The following is a 20,408-nucleotide window of genomic DNA, read 5'->3' as shown; positions in this document are numbered from 1 at the left end:
TTTGTATTTTTAGTAGAGAAGGGTTTTCACTATGTTGGCCAGGCTGGTCTCGAACTCCTGACCTCAGGTGATCCGCCCTCCTCGGCCTCCCAAAGTGCTGAGATTATAGGCATGAGCCACCACGCCCAGCCTAAGATGTCTATTTTCTTAGTGCTGAATGTAAAGTCTTGATGAAGCTGTAATTTGAAAGCTATTAGGCAGGAAGTGTTAACCTTGGAGAGAGCAATGGATGACCCCGATTAAGACAAATGTCATGAGAGTTGTAAATTTAACAAATTCTTAATCTCAGTGGATCCTGTCTGCTGAGTCACTCCTAATGCCTTTTGTATATTTTCTGTAATCTCAACAGTGTGCTTTGGCAGTAGAAAAGGGGTAGTAATTTTTCCTCTCACTTTATAATTAGAAAAGTAGAGTTACAAAGGCCATGACTTGCTGTAAAAACTACAAATAACTGAAAAGATGGCTAACATTTCTTGAGCACTACCATGTGCCTGGTTAGTAAAAACAAATGTTAGTATGTACATTATTTCACATTACATTTCTGATGTCAGTAGTATTTATCCCTGTTCTAGAAGAGATATTCTTGTTTTCTGAGTTTTGAGAAAACTGAGCTTATTTATTCCACAGTTATTTAAATCTACTCTGTGGCAGGCACTACACTAGGCAATGGGTATCCAGTGATGAACAAAGCAAACTCTGCCCTTATGGAATTTACAGTCCATCAGGGAAGACACAATAAAAAACATAAATATTCAATTACAGAATATGATAATGTTATGAAAAATTCAAATGGAAAAACGACGATAAGATTTATCATTTAGATAAAGGATGTTCAAGAAGGGCCTCTCTAACATGGTGATATATTTAAGGGATATATTTAAGGGATTTGCTTAGGATCACATATCTATTAAGTGATGAAGTTCAAGTCTGATTGATTTCCAAGGCTATACTCACCATGCCATTTTGCCTGTCAGATATGTACTTGGAATCCACCCCAGGGTTGTGACTCACATCTCTGGTCATGTAAGCATTCATATCATGACACTGTACCAGATTTTCAGAAGAGGCATTATAAAATTTATAAATAATAAATTATTAATAATAATAATTCTTTCAAAAGAAACCTGTCTCCTAAAATGCTTCCTTTTTTTTTTTTTTTTTTTTTTGAGACGAAGTCTTGCTCTGTCGCCCAGGCTGGAGTGCAGTGGCGCGATCTCAGCTCACTGCAGGCCCCGCCTCCCGGGTTCACGCCATTCTCCTGCCCCAGCCTCCCGAGTAGCTGCGGCTACAGGCGCCCACCACCACGCCTAGCTAATTTTTTTGTATTTTTAGTAGAGATAGGGTAAAATGTTTCTTTAAGGAGAGCCCAGGAGGCAGCAGGGACAAGGGAAAGAGGAGAAAGGGCTATAAACAGTATATGAATTTCAATAAATTATAGAGAGAGACACAGCTCCAAAGAAGCTGAAAATCTGCTGTAGCTGCACTAGGTGCATTTGCATGAGGAAGTGCCCTCCTATCATGCATGAGCTGGGGCTGGAAATTCCACTTTGGATCAACATCTTATTTCCTGGTCTTACTTGAACTTAATTTGCAGGGCCTGCTCCAGGAGCTGAGCAGAAGACTGCTCATGGAGGAAGCTGACTACGAAGTGTTAGATGATGGTTAGAACCTTAAGGTATCTGGAAAGAATGTGGGTGAAAGGGAAAGTGCTCTTGGAAAGGGAAAGGACCAAGATGAACAATGAAATACAACCTTGAATTTGAATGCCATGGTCTTCTTCTGAGTCCAGTGCAATGCCGTTTTGGCTAAGTTTTGTTGTTGTTGTTGTTGTTGTTGTTTTTTAGGGTTTTCCAACAGAGTTCTTCTGAAATGCCCTTTGCTCCAAAAGAATCTGTTCACTTATTCTTTTTGCCCCAAAAAAATAACAGCAATTCTTAGGCTAGTCAGATTCTATAGAAGTGTGATGCAGTTTTTCTGATTCTGGATTATAAACCTGCTTAGATTTGAATAATGCCTAGTGGGAATTTCTGTTTGGAAAGGTTTCATATACCATATTCATATATGCATCTTACTTGATGATTGGTTGTAAAGATTATAAATTGATTTGATCCTGGTAATCTGACATTTTAGTCAAGAGTTATAATAATGATCAAATGCTTTGACCCAGAAATCTAACTCTTGAATATTTCCTCTGAGGAAATTATATTTTTTTAAAAGGATATGTACTAAAATTTTAATGAATATATTAGTAATGAGAGGAGGGAATGGTTAAGTAAACTATGGTAATATGGTGAAGCCATTAAAGTGAAAAACTTAATTAAAACTATATAGTTCCATGAGAAATTGTATAATTAATATTAAATGAATGGAAAAAAATTAAGTTGCCTCTCTACCTCACTCTGTGACAAAATATAGATGGATCTGAGAATTAAGTGTAAAAAATTTGACACCACAAGGAAGATCATGTAGGAGAATTTTTTTATAATCTTAGAGTAGGGAGGATCTTTTTATGGCACAAAACCCAGAAACAATAAAAGAAAACACTGCTAAATTCAAGTACATAAAGTCAAAAAATCTACATTAAAAGATCTTATAAACAAAGTCAAAACCACAGGTTGGGAAAAAGACTTTCAACACATGACAAAGAGCTATTTTCTATAATACATAATGTGTTCTATAATTTTAAATTTTTAATATTTATGTATACATAGTAGGTATATATATTTATGGGGTAAATGAGGTATTTTGATACTGGCATACAATGTGTAATAATCACACCAGGGTAAATGGCGTTTCCATCACTTCAAGCATTCATCATTTCTTTGTTACCTGCCAATTCAATGTGATATCAAACTTATTTTTATCTTTGCCTGTTTGAGAGGTAAAAACAATGTATTAGATATGAGAACTATTGAATTTTCTTTTCAAATGTTGAGGAGCCATTTGTATATCTTTTTCTTCTGTGAAAGTCGTTTAACTTCTTTTGTGTATTTTTCTATTGTGTTTCTGATATTTAAAAAATATATCAAGTTAATTTGTCATCAGTTTAAAATAACAGGTTACGAGATGTTATTTGCAACCTTCATGGGTAAAACCTCAAATCAAAAAACCGACAATAGATACACAAAAAACATAAAGCAAGACATTAAAACATAGCATCAAAGAAAATAACTTTCAAAAAGGGGAGGGTAGGAAGGGAAGGAGGCAGGGAGGGAGGGAGGGAAGGAGGCAGGGAGGGAGGGAAGGAAGGAAGGGAGGGAGAGAGGGAGGGAGGGTAGGAGAAAGGGAGGGAGGGAGGGAAGGAGAAAGGGAGGGAGGGAAGGAAGGAGAAAGGGAGGAAGGGAGGAAGGAAGGAAGGGAGGGAAGGAAGGAGGGAGGGAAGGAGGGAAGGAAGGAAGGGAGGGAGAGAGGGAGGGAGGGTAGGAGAAAGGGAGGGAGGGAAGGAGAAAGGGAGGGAGGGAAGGAAGGAGAAAGGGAGGAAGGGAGGAAGGAAGGAAGGGAGGGAAGGAAGGAGGGAGGGAAGGAGGGAAAGAGAGGGAGGGAAGGAAGGAAAGAGGGAGGGAGGAAGGAAGAAAAGAAGGAAGGAAGGAAGGAAAGAAGGAAGGAAGGAAAAAACAAACAGAAAACAAATAACAAAATGACAACAGTAAGTCCTTACTTATCAATAGTAACATTGAATGTAAATGGACTAAACTCTGCAATCAAACGAATAGAGAAAAAACAAGATCTAATGATCTATTGCCTATAAGAAACACACTTCACCTATAAAGACACATATAGACTAAAGATAAAGGGATGGAAAAAGATATTCCATGCCAATGGAAGCCAAAAAAGAGCAAGAGTAGCTATACTTATATCAGATAAAACAGATTTCAAGACAAAAACTGTAAAGAGAGACAAAGAGGATCATTATATAATGATAAAGGAATTAATTCAGCAAGAGGATATAACAATTGTAAATATATATGCACCCAACATTGGAGCACTCAGATATATAGAGCAAATATTATTAGAGTGAAAGAGAGAGATGAACCCCAATACAATAATAGTTGGATACTTCATCATTCCATTTTCAATATTGGAAAGATCATCCAGACAGAAAATCAAAGAAACAACAGACCTAATCTGCACTATAGACCAAATGGAACTAATAGATATTTACAGAACATTTCTTCCAATGGCTACAGAATACACATTTTTTCTCAGCATATGGAGCATTCTCAAGAACAGACCATATGTTAGACCACAAAACTAGTCTTAACAAAATAAAAGAAAAAAAATGGCTGGGCTCTGTGGCTTACACCTGTAATCCTAGCACTTTGGGAGGCTGAGGCAAGCAGATCACTTGAGGCCAGGAGTTCAAGACCAGCCTGGCCAACATGGTAAAACTCTGTCTCTGCTAAAAATACAAAAATTAGCTGGGTGTGGTGGTGCACACCTGTGATCCCAGCTGCTCGGGAGGCTGAGGCACAAGGATCGCTTGAACCTGGGGGAGGTTGCAGTGAGCTGAGATCATGCCACTGCACTCCAGCCTGGGCAACAGGGTAAGACTGTCTCAAAAAAAGAAAAGAAAGAAAAAACTAGAAAACCAAAGAAAAATTGAAATCAAGTATCTTCTCTGACCGCAATGGAATAAAACTGGAAATCAGTAACAAGAGGAACTGTGGAAACTATATAAACACATGGAAATTAAACAGTATGCTCCTAAATGACCAGTGGGTCAATGAAGCAGTTAAGAAATAAATTTTAAAATTTCTTGAAACAAATGGGTAGGACAAAATTTTATAGCCATCATTCATTTATTCAAACATTACTTAAAGGAAAAACAGGGCCAGGCTTACGCCTGTAATCCCAGCACTTTGGGAGGCTAAGGCAGGAGGATCACTTAGGCGCAGGACCTCAAGATCAGCCTGAGCAGCATAGGGAGACTCCATCTCTACCAGAAATTAAAAAAATTAGCTGGGTATGGTGATTCCAGCTACTCAGGAGGCTAAGGTGGGAGGATCCCTTGAGTCCAGGAATTCAAGGCTGCAATGAGCTGTGATAGCACCACTGCACCCTCACCTGGGCAACAGAGCGAGGCCCCATGTCAAAAAAAAAAAAACAGAAAGGAGATAGCTCTTATCCTCAAATGCCCAAAGCCTAGAAAGACAGATTTATAAGTAAAATGATTGAAATACAGTGTGGTAAGTACAGTAATAGAGAAAATGTGTATAATAGGTACAGTTGCGGCACAAGAAGAGAATAGTCCATTCCTTGCCAAATTTGAAAAATGAGCAAAACTTAAATATACGCTCTGATTACAACTACATAAAAACTATATATAAATAAATAACAAAAGAAGAATGAAAACACACAAAAGAGGCCTTAAGTGTAAATGGTTGCAGCTGGGCACAGTGTCTTACACCTGTAATCTCAGCACTTTGGGAGGCCGAGGCTGGTAGATCACCTGAGGTCAGGAGTTGGAGACAGCCTTGCCACCATGGTGAAACCCTGTCTCTACTACAAATAAAAAAAAAAAAACTTAGCTGGGCGTCGTGGTGCATGCCTGTAATCCCAGCTATTCAGGAGGCTGAAGCAGAAGAATTGCTTGAACCCAGGAGGCGGAGGTTGCAGTGAGCCGAAATCGTACCATTGCACCTGAGCAACAAGAGCAAGACTCCGTCTTAAAAAAAAAAAAAAAAAAAGATAAACAGTTGCATTCTGGTGGTGAGATGCCAAGAAGTGTCAAAGTTGTTTTATTGGTATCTTATAGTGAAAATTTTTAAAATTCACTTTAGACTTAAAAATAAGCGGGGATTCTTTGGAGTCTTACTTCTAGATTAGCGTCTCTTATTTGTAATCTTAAAGATGAAAATATAGGAAATACTGTATTTGCCCTAAGTTAATACAGGAGAGAAAGAGGTTTTTATCACACATATCCTTCTACCTTTTCCCCCCTCAATTTAAGTCTGAATCTCTGCAGGCTACTGTGAAGAGCCTTGGAATTGAGTAGCGTATAGGTTATGTCCACAGAAGTGTTCATTGTCCTTTGGGGGAGGTTTCTTTCTACATGTAACAGCTTTTTTCCTTCTCAAATTTCTTTAACACTAGCAGACCCTCACCCAGGTCTGCTAGATGCCTTAAAGTTGAGCTGCAAAGCAGCCACGACTGTATCAAACAATTCTGGCACCCAGAATTTATGGCTCGTCCTGTTATGAGCTCCATATAACAAGTAAAAATTAAAATCCACTGGCACATTAATCAAATGTAATGTTGCTGTGTAGTAATAATTTAAATTCTACCATGCAAAGTTATGCCCGGGACTTATGATCAGCCTCCATCTCTCATTGTCATGTATTAAATCACTACTGCTTCATTTCCTTCCCCATTTGTGGTTTCCACTAGTCTGGTTCTACATCTCTATCTTGAACTAATTAAACTGTCTCAGACTGGAGCAGCTGTACCAAGCATAATACCAAAAGGAGAGCAGAACTGGCCTGGGTACTTCCTTCACTGACCGTATTTACTCTTTCTTGCCTGATCTCTGTGCCTTAAGGGCATGACCTTAGCTCCCATTTCTTATGTATATGATTACCTTTCACTCATTTATTCTTTTAACCAATATGTGCTGAGTACCTCTTACGTGCTAGACAGTGCACTGGTTGCTGAGGATATAGTGGTGCATGTGATAAACCATAAACATGAGTCTTCCCTTTGAAACTTACACTCTAGTGGAGAAAGGTGGGATTAAACAGCTAATTATGCAGTGAAATTTTAAATTATGACCAATTCTGCAAATCAAAAAGTATACAATACTATGAGAATATAGCAGTCAGGGACCTAACCTGGCTTGGGGGAAAAAGTGATGTTAAGGTTCGTGGTCAAGGGAAAGCTTTCTTGGGGAAATGGTATTTTGAGTTGTACTATAATGATGAGTTGAAGTCAACCAGGGAAAAGTTAGGTGGGGAAGACACAAATTAAAAACTTACAGATCAGGAAAGTGGCACATTCAAGGAACTAACAGAAGGTCAGTAAGGATGGAACAAAGAAAATAAGGAAGAAAATAACTCAAGCTGGTGCTGATAAAGTCAGCAAAAGGCCAGATGCTGCAGCCTTATAAACTAAGTCAAAAATCTTGATCTTGGCCGGGTGCGGTGGCTCACACCTCTAATCCCAGGACTTTGGGAGGCCAAGGCGGGCGGATCACCAGGAACTAGGAACTAGGAACTAGGAAGAGGGGTTAAAACATGCCACCTTTCTGTAGGAGTTAGCCTAGGGAGTCAGGAGATTGAGACCATCCTGGCTAACACAGTGAAACCCTGTCTCTACTAAAAATACAAAAAATTAGCCAGGTGAGGTGGCGGGTACCTGTAGTCCCAGCTACTCGGGATGCTGAGGCAGGAGAATGGCATGAACCTAGGAGGCGGAGCTTGCAGTGAACCGAGATTGCACCACTGCACTCCGGCCTGGACGATAGAGCGAGACTCTGTCTCAAAAAAAAAAAAAAGAAATCTTGATCTTTATTCCTTGGACAACAAAAAGCCACTGAAAAGTTTTCAGCTGGGGAGTGACCAGGTTGAGATTTTTAAAAAATATTTGCCTGTCTTTGCTATGGAGAATGGGCTTCTATATGAGCACAACTATTTCCCCAGCAATCAGTACAATGTCTAGCACATAGGTGGTACTCTGTACATATTGGTTAAAAGAAGAATAAATGAGTGACAGGTAACATATACATAATAAATGGAAGCTAAAGTCATACCCTGAAGAAAGAGGTCAGGCAAGGAAACGTGAATACAGCAGCAAAGGACGAACCCAGGCTCCCTTCTTCCCTCTCTCCATATATATATGTACACACACACACACACACACACACACACACACAAGCCATCGACAGTTGGGGCTTCATATCCCTGTGATTTAGTTTGGTTAACTCACTTGTCAGGAAATGGAGCTCTTAATAAAAGGGAAGTTGACAGAATGGTAGTATGGTGTTATGGTGTCGTGGTAAAGAATGTATATGACCCTAGTTAAGTTACTTTTCTTCTGTCTTAATTTCTTCATCCAAGGAATGGAAATGATAAATAGTATACCTACCTTGGAGGATTAGTGTGAAGATTAAATGAGATAATGGTTGCAGAGCACTTCGACTAAGGCCTGGCACATTGTTAGCCTTTAATAAACAGCCACTATTACAATCTAACAATCTCATGAAGGGTTCAGATGTGCCTCTGAGATCCACCCACTTTTTGTGGCTCATGGAGTAGCACTCCATTCATGGGTCACATGTGGACTTGTCTAGCCTACAGTAATGGACTTTAGGACTCTAGTCTCAAATGGTAGAGAAACATGTATATGGTTTAATTTTACAAATGTCATTTGGAGATGGAAATGGAAGCAGAAGGGTTGCTTACTTTAGCCCCACTGGGGTTTTGCTTTGAAGCTGGCTTTTCACAAACACCAATGAGAAGGTTCTGTCACTTGCAGGAAATGACAGAATGTAGTTAGTTGCTTGGAAACGTCTGTGTCTCTTTGTTTCCCACAATACTAGGTAACATCTGTAATTACACTGCTGAACAAAGCTTCAGGTTGATCAAGGTTAATTGTGGACAGTATCTGAAATGTTAATAATGTCTCCCCAAAAACTGCTTTACCAAAATAGATTGTTTTAGCTTCACAAAAGATTTAAATACCATTGATTTATTTCGTTCAGCAATATGTAATTCTAGGCCTGGAAACTGGGATCTTCTGATTTAATATTTTCTAAGGAATTGGTACCCAGAAAATGTGTTTTCTCTTCTGCTTTAAAGTTTGCCAAATCACTTGCTTCCAGGGATTCTCACTGCCTGACTTTTGTCTTTAGCCTTTTCTCTAAAACACACATTTCTGCTTTTGATCCATTTTTTGTGGAACTAGGAAGAGGGGTTAAAACATGCCACCTTTCTGTAGGAGTTAGCCTAGGGAGTTTTGAGTGGTTGGTAATCTATTCTAAAAGTTCACAGTGGATTCAGACCCTGATGAGAAAGTCTTTACTTTGTATTTAAATTTGTTGTGTAGCTTAAGAAGATAAAAGAGCAGGATTCTTAGGGGGGTTTTGCTGCCAAGTGCTACGAAAGGAAAAATTAAAAGTTTCTTGTGTAGTCAATGAGAGTTCATTGCAATCAAGATCACTTACTGAATTTGTTAAAGACTTCCTGTGATGGCAGGGTTCACAGATGGTCAATAATTCTGTTTTTTTAAAATACAAATGAGTTTTGTATCTTATCCTTTATCTAGTCTAACCTGATGGCTCTACCTCCATGGCTGCCTTTTCTGTTACTTAGTTCTCTAAGTGAAGAACCAAAAGCATCAGCTAAATTGTTCTAGTAATTAGGAGAGTGTTAGGAACTGGCTAGAAATACGGCTTAACCCAGCTATTGCAGGAAGATAAGCAGAGGTTCTATCATTTGTAATTAGCCTCTTTAAAATGGTTAAGAAATGTATTAGATAGCATTACTACTAAAACCTAAGGCTTATATTGATTTAGAAAAACGTTCATATTACAGATGTAGCTACGCTGGCTTTTTTTTTTCTGTACTCATTCGTTCTATTTATTTTTTTCCCTAAATTATTTCTTCATTGTTTTGTGTTTGTCCTTTCCAGCTTCAAGTCATAATGCATAGTACCTGGAACTTCCTGGAAACCAAGCATTTTATTCCTGTGGAAATGTGTTTAGCCAAGTTTTAGAAGAATGACAAAGTGAGAAAACCAAATTTATTTTTATTGCTGTTGACTATTACTTAAAATAGGAAAAGGAGCTTAATTCTTGGGCTTCTTTATCACTAACTTAGTATGTTCCCAGCACTGTTCTAGTTGCTTGAGATACAAAAACAAAAATTGCCATCCTTTTGAAGTTAGTAATCTGATGCCTGTTACCATTTCACCCTCTGCCCCTGCCAAGGAAAGAATCAAACTGGGATTTAAATCCTAGCATTACTATATGCTGTCTGTGACTGGGAAGTCATTTATCTTCTTTAAGCCTCTTACTAGTAAGAAGCCTGGTAATCATGTTGCCATTTTATCATTTATATAAGCATCTCAAGAATAATTTGTTAGCAGTTCATTCTGCAAGAGGGAATTTCCTTGTAACTTGCTTGGATTTGTATTCAGAAGTGCCTTATGCAAAATAAGTTAAAGAAATTTTGTCCCAGCATTTACCCATATGTGTTCCTTAGTGTGTGTTTTTACAATTGACTTGGCTTAACATCAGCAACAATTTGTAGTATGACACCAAGACTACATAGGTTTATATTTACGGAATTTAGTCTCATACATGTCATCAGAGTTGAGGGGAATGATGAAGGAAATGAAAAAATCGAGCTCTCTTGGTAGGTAGCTGCTACCTTTTGGTATATTCTTCATCTTTTCCTTTTAGGAGCTGTGTCTACTTTACTCCATCTGATTCTGGTAGGGCAGAGAATCACTTGGCCTTGCTTTTCTACCACTGGATGGTCATATGTCCGTAGACCCATGTCAGGCTGGTCAATCAAAGCACTCCTCTTCCCTGGATATTATGGTGGCACATGACCCAAGCAGGGCCACTGTCATTTTGAGAGATGGATATAGGTCTCTCTGGAGGTAAAAAGGGTTAATTTTTTTCTGGACTCTGATTAAAAGGATGATATATGCTTAGTGTGGTAGGTGGTCATCTTACCACCACACAGAGACAGTCTGCCTAAGAATAAGAAGAAAGCAAAGTCAAAGAGAAAGAGTGGAAAATAAAGACCTAATAACATCAATGCATTTCTGAATCCCTGTTGAATTTACCAGTTAAATAAACTACTACGTTTTTTGTTTCTCTTGAGTCAGATTGCTTGCAACTGAAAACATCTTGTATAATACAATATCCTTATCTATGATTGTAGTCATCGTTTGTGTTTGTCAATATTTTTGGTTATCCTTCTCCATACTGGTAAGATTATATATCCTTGGGAACTGACATGGTCATGTGACTGTTTCGGCAAACAAAATATAAGTGGTTTTTGTCACTTCTAGGTGGAAGCTTTTAAGTCTTAAGAGCTGATGCATAATTCATTATATTCCATTCTCCCTGTCACAGTGACCAGTCGAGATGAGAGAGAACAACATGGAACAGAATATCCACCAAACTAGGATGGACATGTAACATAAATGAGAAACTCTTGTTTTCAGTCACTAAGATTTTGATGCTGTGTGTTTTTGCAGCCCCTCTGACTAATACCTGTATGGAATACATTTTTCTATATTAAATTTTTCTAAACACTTCAGGTGAAAAAATATTTTAGTATAACATCTAAAAACATGAATGTCTACAGAATTAGGTTATTAAAATATTTAAGATATGTAGCTATTCTTGTTCAGAAATAAGAGTAGGCTAGAGGTAAGCAGCAGTATTTCCTGGTTTACCATACAGGAACTAAACCTGCTTTTAGGGCTGTGACCTCTGACCAAATTATAGTTTGCCTTGTTTCATATCATGTGGCAGGACAAAGTCTATAATGACAGGTGTTTAAAACTCAGACACTATGTAAGCACTCTAGCCTTGCCCATAACAATTCCTCTTATGTGGGCAGGACAATGATGGCATCTTCCAACCAGGCCTTGCTATCTGAAAATAGAGAAATGGTTCAAGGACAGATTAAACAAAAGCCTGATTTGCAGCCATGTAGTATCAGTATTGAGGCCTTGAAATTAACAGCCCTTGTCAGATAACCATCAAGGAAGGTGCCTCTAGTCTTCAAAGTAAGTACATACTACAGACAGCAGTGAGCTCTGTGGGCATGAACATCCTCTTTAAGCCATGTTAGAGTATTACAGGCAATGCCATTTGTTCATGCCACATAAAACATGTCATCTTTTCTCCCACTTCTGCAATCCTGGACTTCAAAGGCAATGTATTAAATTTTTTTACTGAAATTTTATGGAGTATTTTGCTAAATATTTGTATAATTATTATAATCTTTGTGTTGGATTCTCCAGCTTACATGAAGGATAGCATATTCTCATGGGCAGAACATACTAACCTGTCATTTAACCTTTGGGTACTTTAATTTCTCTGTCTCTAAAAGGAAATAAACATTTTTCTTCCTCTCCTACCTCTCCTTGATTGTGCACATAGGAAAATGTGGTATATAATGTATTTGTCAGGACTGTTGATTGAGAGTAATAGAAACTGTCCATAGGAAAATAAAGATTTGTTGGTTCATGTAACTGGGAAGTGTAAGGGATAAATTTAAGGTATGACTGGATTCAGGGCATCAAATTATTTCATCGAGGTAATCTCTCTTCACCACGTACCTCTGCTTTTTTCTATGTTGGTTTCATTTTTGTGCAGACCCTCCCTATAAGGCAGTGAAAAAAACAGCCATCTATAACTCTAGTTGTACATTTTATTAGCTAAGCCACCCTAATGGAAAGATATCTTTTTCTTCAGTAGTTCTAGCTGGAGAATACAAAAGGATGGTTCCCTGCAAGAAAATAAGTTATTATCAGAAGAGGAATTGATGGGGCAGACAAAAACAACAAATGTTCATTACATATAAATTCAAAGTTGTAAAGTGTACAACTATACTACAGGCACAGTTGTCTGTAGCAGACACGGCAGGTTGAATACCCTATATCCATTCTCTACTGCCATTCCTAAAAACTCGGTTTTGTTCAGGTATGTAGGTATACATTTCCTCCAGGTAGCCCAATACCTCAAGGGAAACTGACCCAGCCCTATCCCATGAATCCTGATTAGACCCAGCCAGTCAGTGGGTGCCATCCCCTTGCCAGAGGTTAGCTTAGGCATGAGCATGTGATCCACTTCAGGGCAGTGAAATGAGAGGGGAAGCTTGGGAGTCTGGGAGGCTTCTGGGACAATTTTCCTTGCACTTAAAAAGACACAGGGGAGGGTCTGTTTTTCTCAGGGGCTGTTGGGGATGTATGTGATGAACCTTGACTGTGGCAGTCATCGTGATGCCATATTAGCCTGAGAGCAATGCTGACACAATCGGGATGGCATAGCACAAAGATAGGGAAACTGCATCTTTGATAAAGTTCAGCCACTGAAGTAACCAACTGTGGTCCTTTTGTTATGTAAGATGATAGTTTTCCTTATTTAAGGCATGTTCAGGTAGTTTTGTTTTTGTTTTTGTTTTTACCACTTGTGACTGAAAAATATCATGACTAATAAGTAGAGATGTGGGTTCCTCAGTCATGAAAGAAGCTCTTAGAGGGCTATATAGTTCCACTAGACCTAGAACAGTGCCTTGCACATAGTTGAAGCTCAGTTGTCTTTATTTGTGTTTGTAATTTAAGCACTAAAAAATAAAACACCTTTCTTCTCTAACAATTCAGTATAAAAGCCATTAGATGGGATTAAACAAAATAGATGTCTTTGAGTGGGCAGCAAGGCCCAGTGTGGATTTTTTTTTTTTTTTTTTTTTTTTTTTTTTTGAGACAGAGTCTCACTCTGTTGTCCAGGCTGGAGTGCAATGGCATGATCTCGGCTCACTGCAACCTCTGGCTCCTGGGTTCAAGCGATTCTCCTACTTCAGCCTCCCGAGTAGCTGGGATTACAGGAACGCGTCACCACACTCAGCTAATTTTTGTATTTTTAGTAGCAATGGGGTTTCGCCATGTTGGCCAGGCTGGTCTGGAACCCCTAACCTCAAAGTGATCTGCCCACCTCGGCCTCCCAAAGTGCTGGGATTACAGGCATGAGACACCGCACCCGACCCCAGTGTGGAATATTGGCGCCCAAGTGGGTGAGGAGGGCATCTGCATGGGGGTGGTACCCTAGAGTTGGATGTTAGAGCCTAAGCAGGGTGAGGGAGTTACTGCAGAGAGAAGGGATTAGAGGGTGGCCCAGTGTGGGGTGTTAGAGCTGGAGGAATGTGAGGAAGGCATCATCCACACAGAGGAACATTAGCCCAGTGCAAGAGTCAAAGCCTGAGTTGGGTGAAGAAAATACCTGCTTTATACTGTTCTGGAAATTCTTCTATAAGTTTGTAATCATATGTACCCAAAATGTACCTGTATTTCATTTTGTAAACTGTCACAAAATTAATATTTCCAATGCCTCATATGTTTTTAAAAAATATGAAACTATTATTTATTTGACTATATTATATGAAACTCCTCAAAGACATTTCTGATTAAAGCAACTTTGCCATCACAGAAAGTATAATTAGTAAAATGTATACATTTTACTAATTATAATCTATACTGCCTTTCATCTATATAGATGTTTTTTATTTTAATTTTCAGTGGAATAGAACTGAAGAATTTTATTTTTTCACAACTGTTCTCTGGTACTCTTTTTAGGTTTCAAAGGCAATCTGATAAAAATTGTATTTTGAGGAAAAAATATCAGGCACACTGCTATCCCTCCCAAACTCTTTGAGTTTTGTAAACAAAATTTTCAGTTCACCACTAATACTGACACCACAGCACAGTACATTGAATTCACTTTGCAGATGTGATTAGGTAGTGAAGATTAGCCCTACCTTATTAGTGATAAATATGGTCAGTCTTAGCTCCCGTCGTGATATTTGCATAGAACTAGAGCCAGGAAAGCCAAGAGTGCTGTCCATTAAAGTTGCTTTTGTGGAAATAGGAATCGGAGGAAACTAGGACCAGAAGAAAGGAAAGTTTAAGAGTCCCTGGCTCAGCTGGATGAGGTGGCTCACACCTGTAATCCCAGCACTTTGGGAGGCTGAGGTGGGAGGATCACTTGAGCCCAGGAGTTCAAGACCAGCCTGGGAAACATGGCGAGATTCCGTCTCTACAAAAAATTTAAAAATGAGCCAGGCGTAGTGATACACGCCTGTAGTCCCAGCTACTTGGGAGGCTGAGGCGGGGGATACCTTGAGTCCAGGAATTCGAGGCAGCAGAGAGCTATGATTGTGCCACTGTACCCCAGCCTAGGTGACGGAGTGCGACCTCATCTCAGAAAGAAAAAAAAAGGGTCCCTGGCTCATATGAAGTTTTTTTAATGATTATATGACATCATTTTAACAGTAGATTCTCATATCTAGAAATATCTTTTCATATCTTAAAATTTGCTTAACTTAATGAAGCCAAGGAAGTGCAGTACTCATTTACTAAATGCCAGTCTCAGGTGACCTGGTAAGTCACTTATCACTGGAGATGCTGAAGGGGATGGGCTAGTGTACACAGAGGTAGCAGCATCTTTGAATTCACAGGACAAATGTATTGAATGATAAGACACTGATGAATCTGGTTCTATCTGTGATCATATTAAGTGTGGCCTTTGCCCTTAGCTACAAATTTGACCCAGGTTACTGTTTAGCTCATGTTTCCAGTTTCTTATGACCATGAATTCCAAGGTTTATAGATATTCTTTTGATTCTTAAAATAGACTTGGTTCGGCGGCTGAGGCCTGTAATCCCAGCACTTTGGGAGGCCGAGGCGGGCAGACTACGAGGGCAAGAGATCGAGACCAGCCTGGCTAACATAGTGAAGCCCCGTCTCTACTAAAAATACAAAAAGATTAGCTGGGCGTGGTGGCGTGTGCCTGTAGCCCCAGCTACTCGGAAGGCTGAGGCAGGAGAATCGCTTGAACCCGGGGGCAGAGGTTGCAGTGAGCCGAGATCGCGCCACTGCACTCCAGCCTAGCAACAGAGCGAGACTCCACCTCAAAAAAAAAAATTGACTTGGTTATCAGGTTAGTTGGTTGGTTGGATTTTTATTCCTTAAAAGCTGTATACTGTATCAGAAGTTTTCCTACTCCATGGTTTTTCATCATTTTTAAGTCCTTACTCATTTTTCCCTTTCCTTACTTAGAATTTTTTTTTCATAATTTATTTGCTCCAATAACTCACTTGTTCAATAAATATTTGTTGAGTACCCATTAAGTGCTTTACTCTTAGTAAATATGGAGCTGGGTGTGATGGCATATGCCTGGAGTCCCAGCTACTTGGGAGGCAGAGGCAGGAGGAGCCCAGGGGTTCAAAGCTCCAGTGAGCTATGATTGCACCACTGCACTCCAGCCTGGGCAACAGAGTGAGACCCCCCTCATAAACAAATAAATAGATAGATAAATAAGATGTGAATGCATGTAATTTATAATACAAGGAAGAAGGTAAAGGTGAGAAGAAAGAACAGGACTTTAGGAAAGGAGGGCTTATACCCAGTTGAAGATCAGAGACTTTGAATTTTGCATTATTTTTCTTCCTGAAAAGCAGGAGCCAAGTCTTTGATGAAAGGGGGTCAAAGCAAAATATGTTTTTGACTGAGATATTTCCCTGGGATGCAGTGCTAAGAATGACTTGATATGGTTTGGAATTCATGGACTCATCAGATGCTTTTAGAGGGCATATGAGAGAAATGAAAGTGTCTGGAGTTCTCATGGTTGATTCCCCCAAGTAGAAGAGGCAGAAATTTCTGCATAGTCCAAGGACCCCTGGGAAGAGACAGGTGACAAGGGGCTGAGTTTAATCGAATCTGCACTTCATATTTATTGGAATTTTTTTTTCTAGCTAGTTTTCTAGTAGACTTCTTTAGAATTAAAAATCTAAAGTCTACATTCATGGCCTCTGGTTGAGGTGGTCTCCAGGACAGCACTCTTTGTATCAGAAATTCAATGTGCATGTTTTGTTTAAATTTGCTTTATTCTGTAAACAGATGATGAGGAATGAAAGGAAGCTGGGGAATACTTTCTAGAAGGGAGTTTTTAATGTAGATAGCATAAGAGTTTAGACATAGGGTATGCTGTCAGTGTGTATGCATGACAAACACCAGAAGTAGTATTGTATTTCCTGTTTGTAGTTGTAATTTTACTTTTGCTTATGTGTTCATTTGATTGCTTCTTTCATCAGACTGAAGCAAGAACTGGATCTGTTTTATACCAGCAGCTAGCACAGTGCCTGGAGAAACTTAAGAGATAGCTCTTGAATGAATGGACATGTCCCATGTTCCTGTGGTGAATTAATTTTGCAGAATCTTAGAGTGTTAAGAGCCAATACAGAAACAGATCTTTCTTTGCTCAAACAGGCTTTTTAAAGTGAAGTATGAAACAAAAATTAGGTGTTTACAATCTGTGTTGTGCCCTTTAGTTCACATTTACTTTGACTCTTTACATTATTCACATAGCTATTATTATCATTAGGTCTTTAACCAGTACAAGGACAAGAACTGTGCCTTTGGAATTATTTGCCCATCCTGCCTGGTATGAAAATGTGAGGGGACTGGTTCACATAAAATAGAAAAAATGGCAAACAACAAAGAGCAAGATGAGTACACCTTTTCAAATTTAGAATTTAATAAGTAGGTTTGTTTGACTTCACTGGAAAAATGTTTTTAAATATTTCTTATACTTATATGAAAATATTTTAAACCCTTTCCTTATTACAGGCCAAGAAAGAAGTATTTATGAACTCAACATTGATTATCTATTCAATGCAGTTGCTGTAAAGGCTGAGGATCAGATCTGAATATTTTTACATAGCTTTTATAATTGTCCCAGGTAATGGTCTATTAATGACTGCCTACTTCCCAGTGGATTGTGCATACCAAGTATTCAATTCTGTGACTCCTCAAACATAGGAAAACTGGAAATTATCACTTTATAAAAAGCAGAGTCTCTGTGGAAGCACTTTAGACTGATAATGAATGTGCACGTGTTCACATAATACACATAGATAGAACTGAAAGCTATTCCTGATTTTCTTCAAAGCTTAGTTTTTCTTATTGTTAGTGTCTTAGATCTTGCAGAAAATACAGAATGAAACCATTTTGTGTGCCATCTCAATTTACTCTGATAGTTTGAGAGTTTTTTTTAATCTGCAGCATACTTTATAACTACTATCTTATTCCATATTTTCAGTTGACTCTATTTATTTTATACAAAATAGTTTTGTGTAATGTTTCATTTTACCAATGCTTAGTAGCCTTGGTTATTCCTTTCATGGGCTGTTCAAGGCATTGTTTATCAGGAAAGTTATGCTTCTTAGGAAATTAGGCAAGTAATATTTCCTGCTAGTTGCTCAGCGAAAGTGTTTACTGACCCCAGGATATGCTTGGGGAATGCTTTTCTATATTTGTGTTTGCTTCCAGGAATTGCATTTTTATGAAATTGCTGGTGCTTTTTTTTTCAATGGCACGATCTTGGCTCACCACAACCTCCATCTCCCCGGTTCAAGTGATTCTTCTGCCTCAGCCTCCCAAGTAGCTGGGATTACAGGCTTGCGCCACCATACCCAGCTAATTTTGTATTTTTAGTAGAGACGGGGTTTCTCCATGTTGGTCAGGCTGGTCTCAAACTCCCGACCTCAGGTGATCCGCCCGCCTTGGCTTCCCAAAATGCTGGGATTACAGGTGTGAGCCACTGCACCTGGCCACTGGTGGCTTTTTTTAAATTAAAAGTTAAAAAAATTTTTTTTTGTAGAGATGTGGTCTTGAACTCCTGGTCTCAAGCAGTCCTTCCGTCTCAGCCTTCCAAAGTGTTGGGATTACAGATGTGAGCCACCACACCTGGCCAGCTGGTGCCTTTTATTGATTCTTTTAATTTATACATACAGCTAACTCTCTATTGGGACTGTACAAGTTTCTCATGAAAAAAATATTTAACTAATGACAATAAGGATAGATGTTTTCAAAGTTACTCTCATTTATATTAGAATAAGACATAAAGGAGGGGGCTTCCTATCAGGTGTACTCATCTTGCTCTTTGTTGTTTGCCATTTTTTCTTCCTTTTTCTCCGCAGTTCTGTTCAGTTTTGGGGAGGGGCAGATCTAGATTTAAGAATACCCTTGGCTGGCTGGCCTCAGTGGCTCATGCCTGTAATCCCAACACTTTGGGAGGCTGAGGCAGGCGGATCATGAGGTCAGGAGATCAGGACCATCCTAGTTAACATGGTGAAACCCTGTCTCTACTAAAGATACGAAAAATTAGCCGGGCGTGGTGGCGGGCACCTGTAGTCCCAGCTGCTCGAGAGGCTGAGGCAGGAGAATGGCATGAACCCAGGAGGCAGAGCTTGCAGTGAGCCGAGATCACGCAACTGCACTCCAGCCTGGGCGACAAGGCAAGACTCCATCTCTTAAAAAAAAAAAAAAAAGAAGAATGCCCATGGTAGATTCAACCAACCATGGATTAAAAATATTCAGAAAATTTTAAAAATAGCAATACAATAATAAAAAATAATAAAATAAAAATACTGCATAACAACTATTTATATAGGACTTACATTGTTTTAGGTATTATAAGTAATCTTGAGATGATTTAAAGTATATGGGAGGCAGGCACAGTGGCTCATGCCTGTAATCTTAGCACTTTGGGAGGCTGTAGTAGGAAGATTGCTTGAATCCAGGAGTTTGAGACCACCCTAGGTAAATCAGCAAGATCCTGTCTCTACAAAAATAATAATAGTAATTAGCTGGACATGGTGGCACATGCCTGTAGTCCCAGCTACTCTGGAGGCTGAGGCGGGAGGATCCCTTGAGTCCAGGAGTTTGAGCCTGCAGTGAGCCGTGATCTCACTGTTGCACTCCAGCCTGGTCAACAAGAATGAGACCCCTACTCAAATAAATAAATAAATAAACAAATAAAGTATACAAGAGATTGTTCATAGGTTATCTGCAAATATTACGCCATTTTACATAAGATACTTGAGCATCCACTCACTTTGGTATCTGAAGGAGGGTCCTGGAACCAATCCCTCATGGATATGGAGGGATGACTGTGTATTACTAATAGATAATGTGGGATAATTAGCAGAATAATATGACTATATCATCATAGGCTTCCTGTAGTTATTTAGCTTGATTATAAAAATTCTAATGACCTTGAGTATCATGGATAAAGCATATTATGACTCCCTGAGGATGGCAGAAGGAAAGGATTGTATTGAAAAGTTGGTTATAACTGTTTCTTCTCTCTTCAAGGGGATACGATGCATCAATAAAGTGTTCTCAGACTTTAGAGCATAAATGTTTTCTAAAGTAAATTTCAAGATAAAAAATTCAAAGAAGTCCAAGAAGAGAACTTCATGAGGCTTGTGTAAAATGGGAGGGTAAGGTATATGGGAGCATTAAGCAAGTAAGAGTGAGGTTGGAGGAGAGAATGGAGAGGACAGTGTGGAAGTTGTTAAAGAAAAACAGTGGATATTGTTTTAAATATGTAGCTGAGCAGCTTTTGAGGTAGCTTTAGTGGTCTGTAAGTTGACAATGCATGATGCTGATTTTCAACAAATTGCAGAGGAAATTCAGATGACAGAGTGCTTCTCAGGAGATTTTACCCTTCTCTATATAATACTTTGTATTCGTGTAGTTTTAGTTAGATTTATATTAGTGAAGGAGGTGCTTTCTTATTATACATGAGCTGGTGGGTTGTCGAGGTTAATAGTTCTGTAAGTATAATTAAAATCTTCCTGTATTAAGTTGCCAACTAATTTTTTCTTCTG

The 20,408-nt window shown here is 38.9% G+C and overlaps 1 protein-coding gene across 5 annotated transcripts in view; it reads left to right on the top strand.

Annotated features, from left to right (window-relative positions):
- SSH2 (slingshot protein phosphatase 2) overlaps positions 1-20,408 on the top strand; it is a 301,846-nt gene that overhangs the window by 92,795 nt on the left and 188,643 nt on the right. The window contains exon 1 of one of the 5 annotated variants that reach the window (XM_063656114.1): positions 9,625-9,720. The exons of the other annotated variants lie outside the window; for them this stretch is intronic. The gene's annotated coding sequence lies outside the window, so the exon portion shown is untranslated. Of the gene's footprint in view, positions 1-9,624; positions 9,721-20,408 lie in introns of those variants that run through there. 5 annotated transcript variants of the gene reach the window in all.

Source organism: Pongo pygmaeus, chromosome 19 (genome assembly GCF_028885625.2).
Source record: "Pongo pygmaeus isolate AG05252 chromosome 19, NHGRI_mPonPyg2-v2.0_pri, whole genome shotgun sequence".
Classification (NCBI taxonomy): domain Eukaryota; kingdom Metazoa; phylum Chordata; class Mammalia; order Primates; family Hominidae; genus Pongo; species Pongo pygmaeus.
The sequence above is the reverse complement of the archived record's forward strand: the minus strand, read 5'-3'. Positions and strand labels throughout refer to the sequence as shown.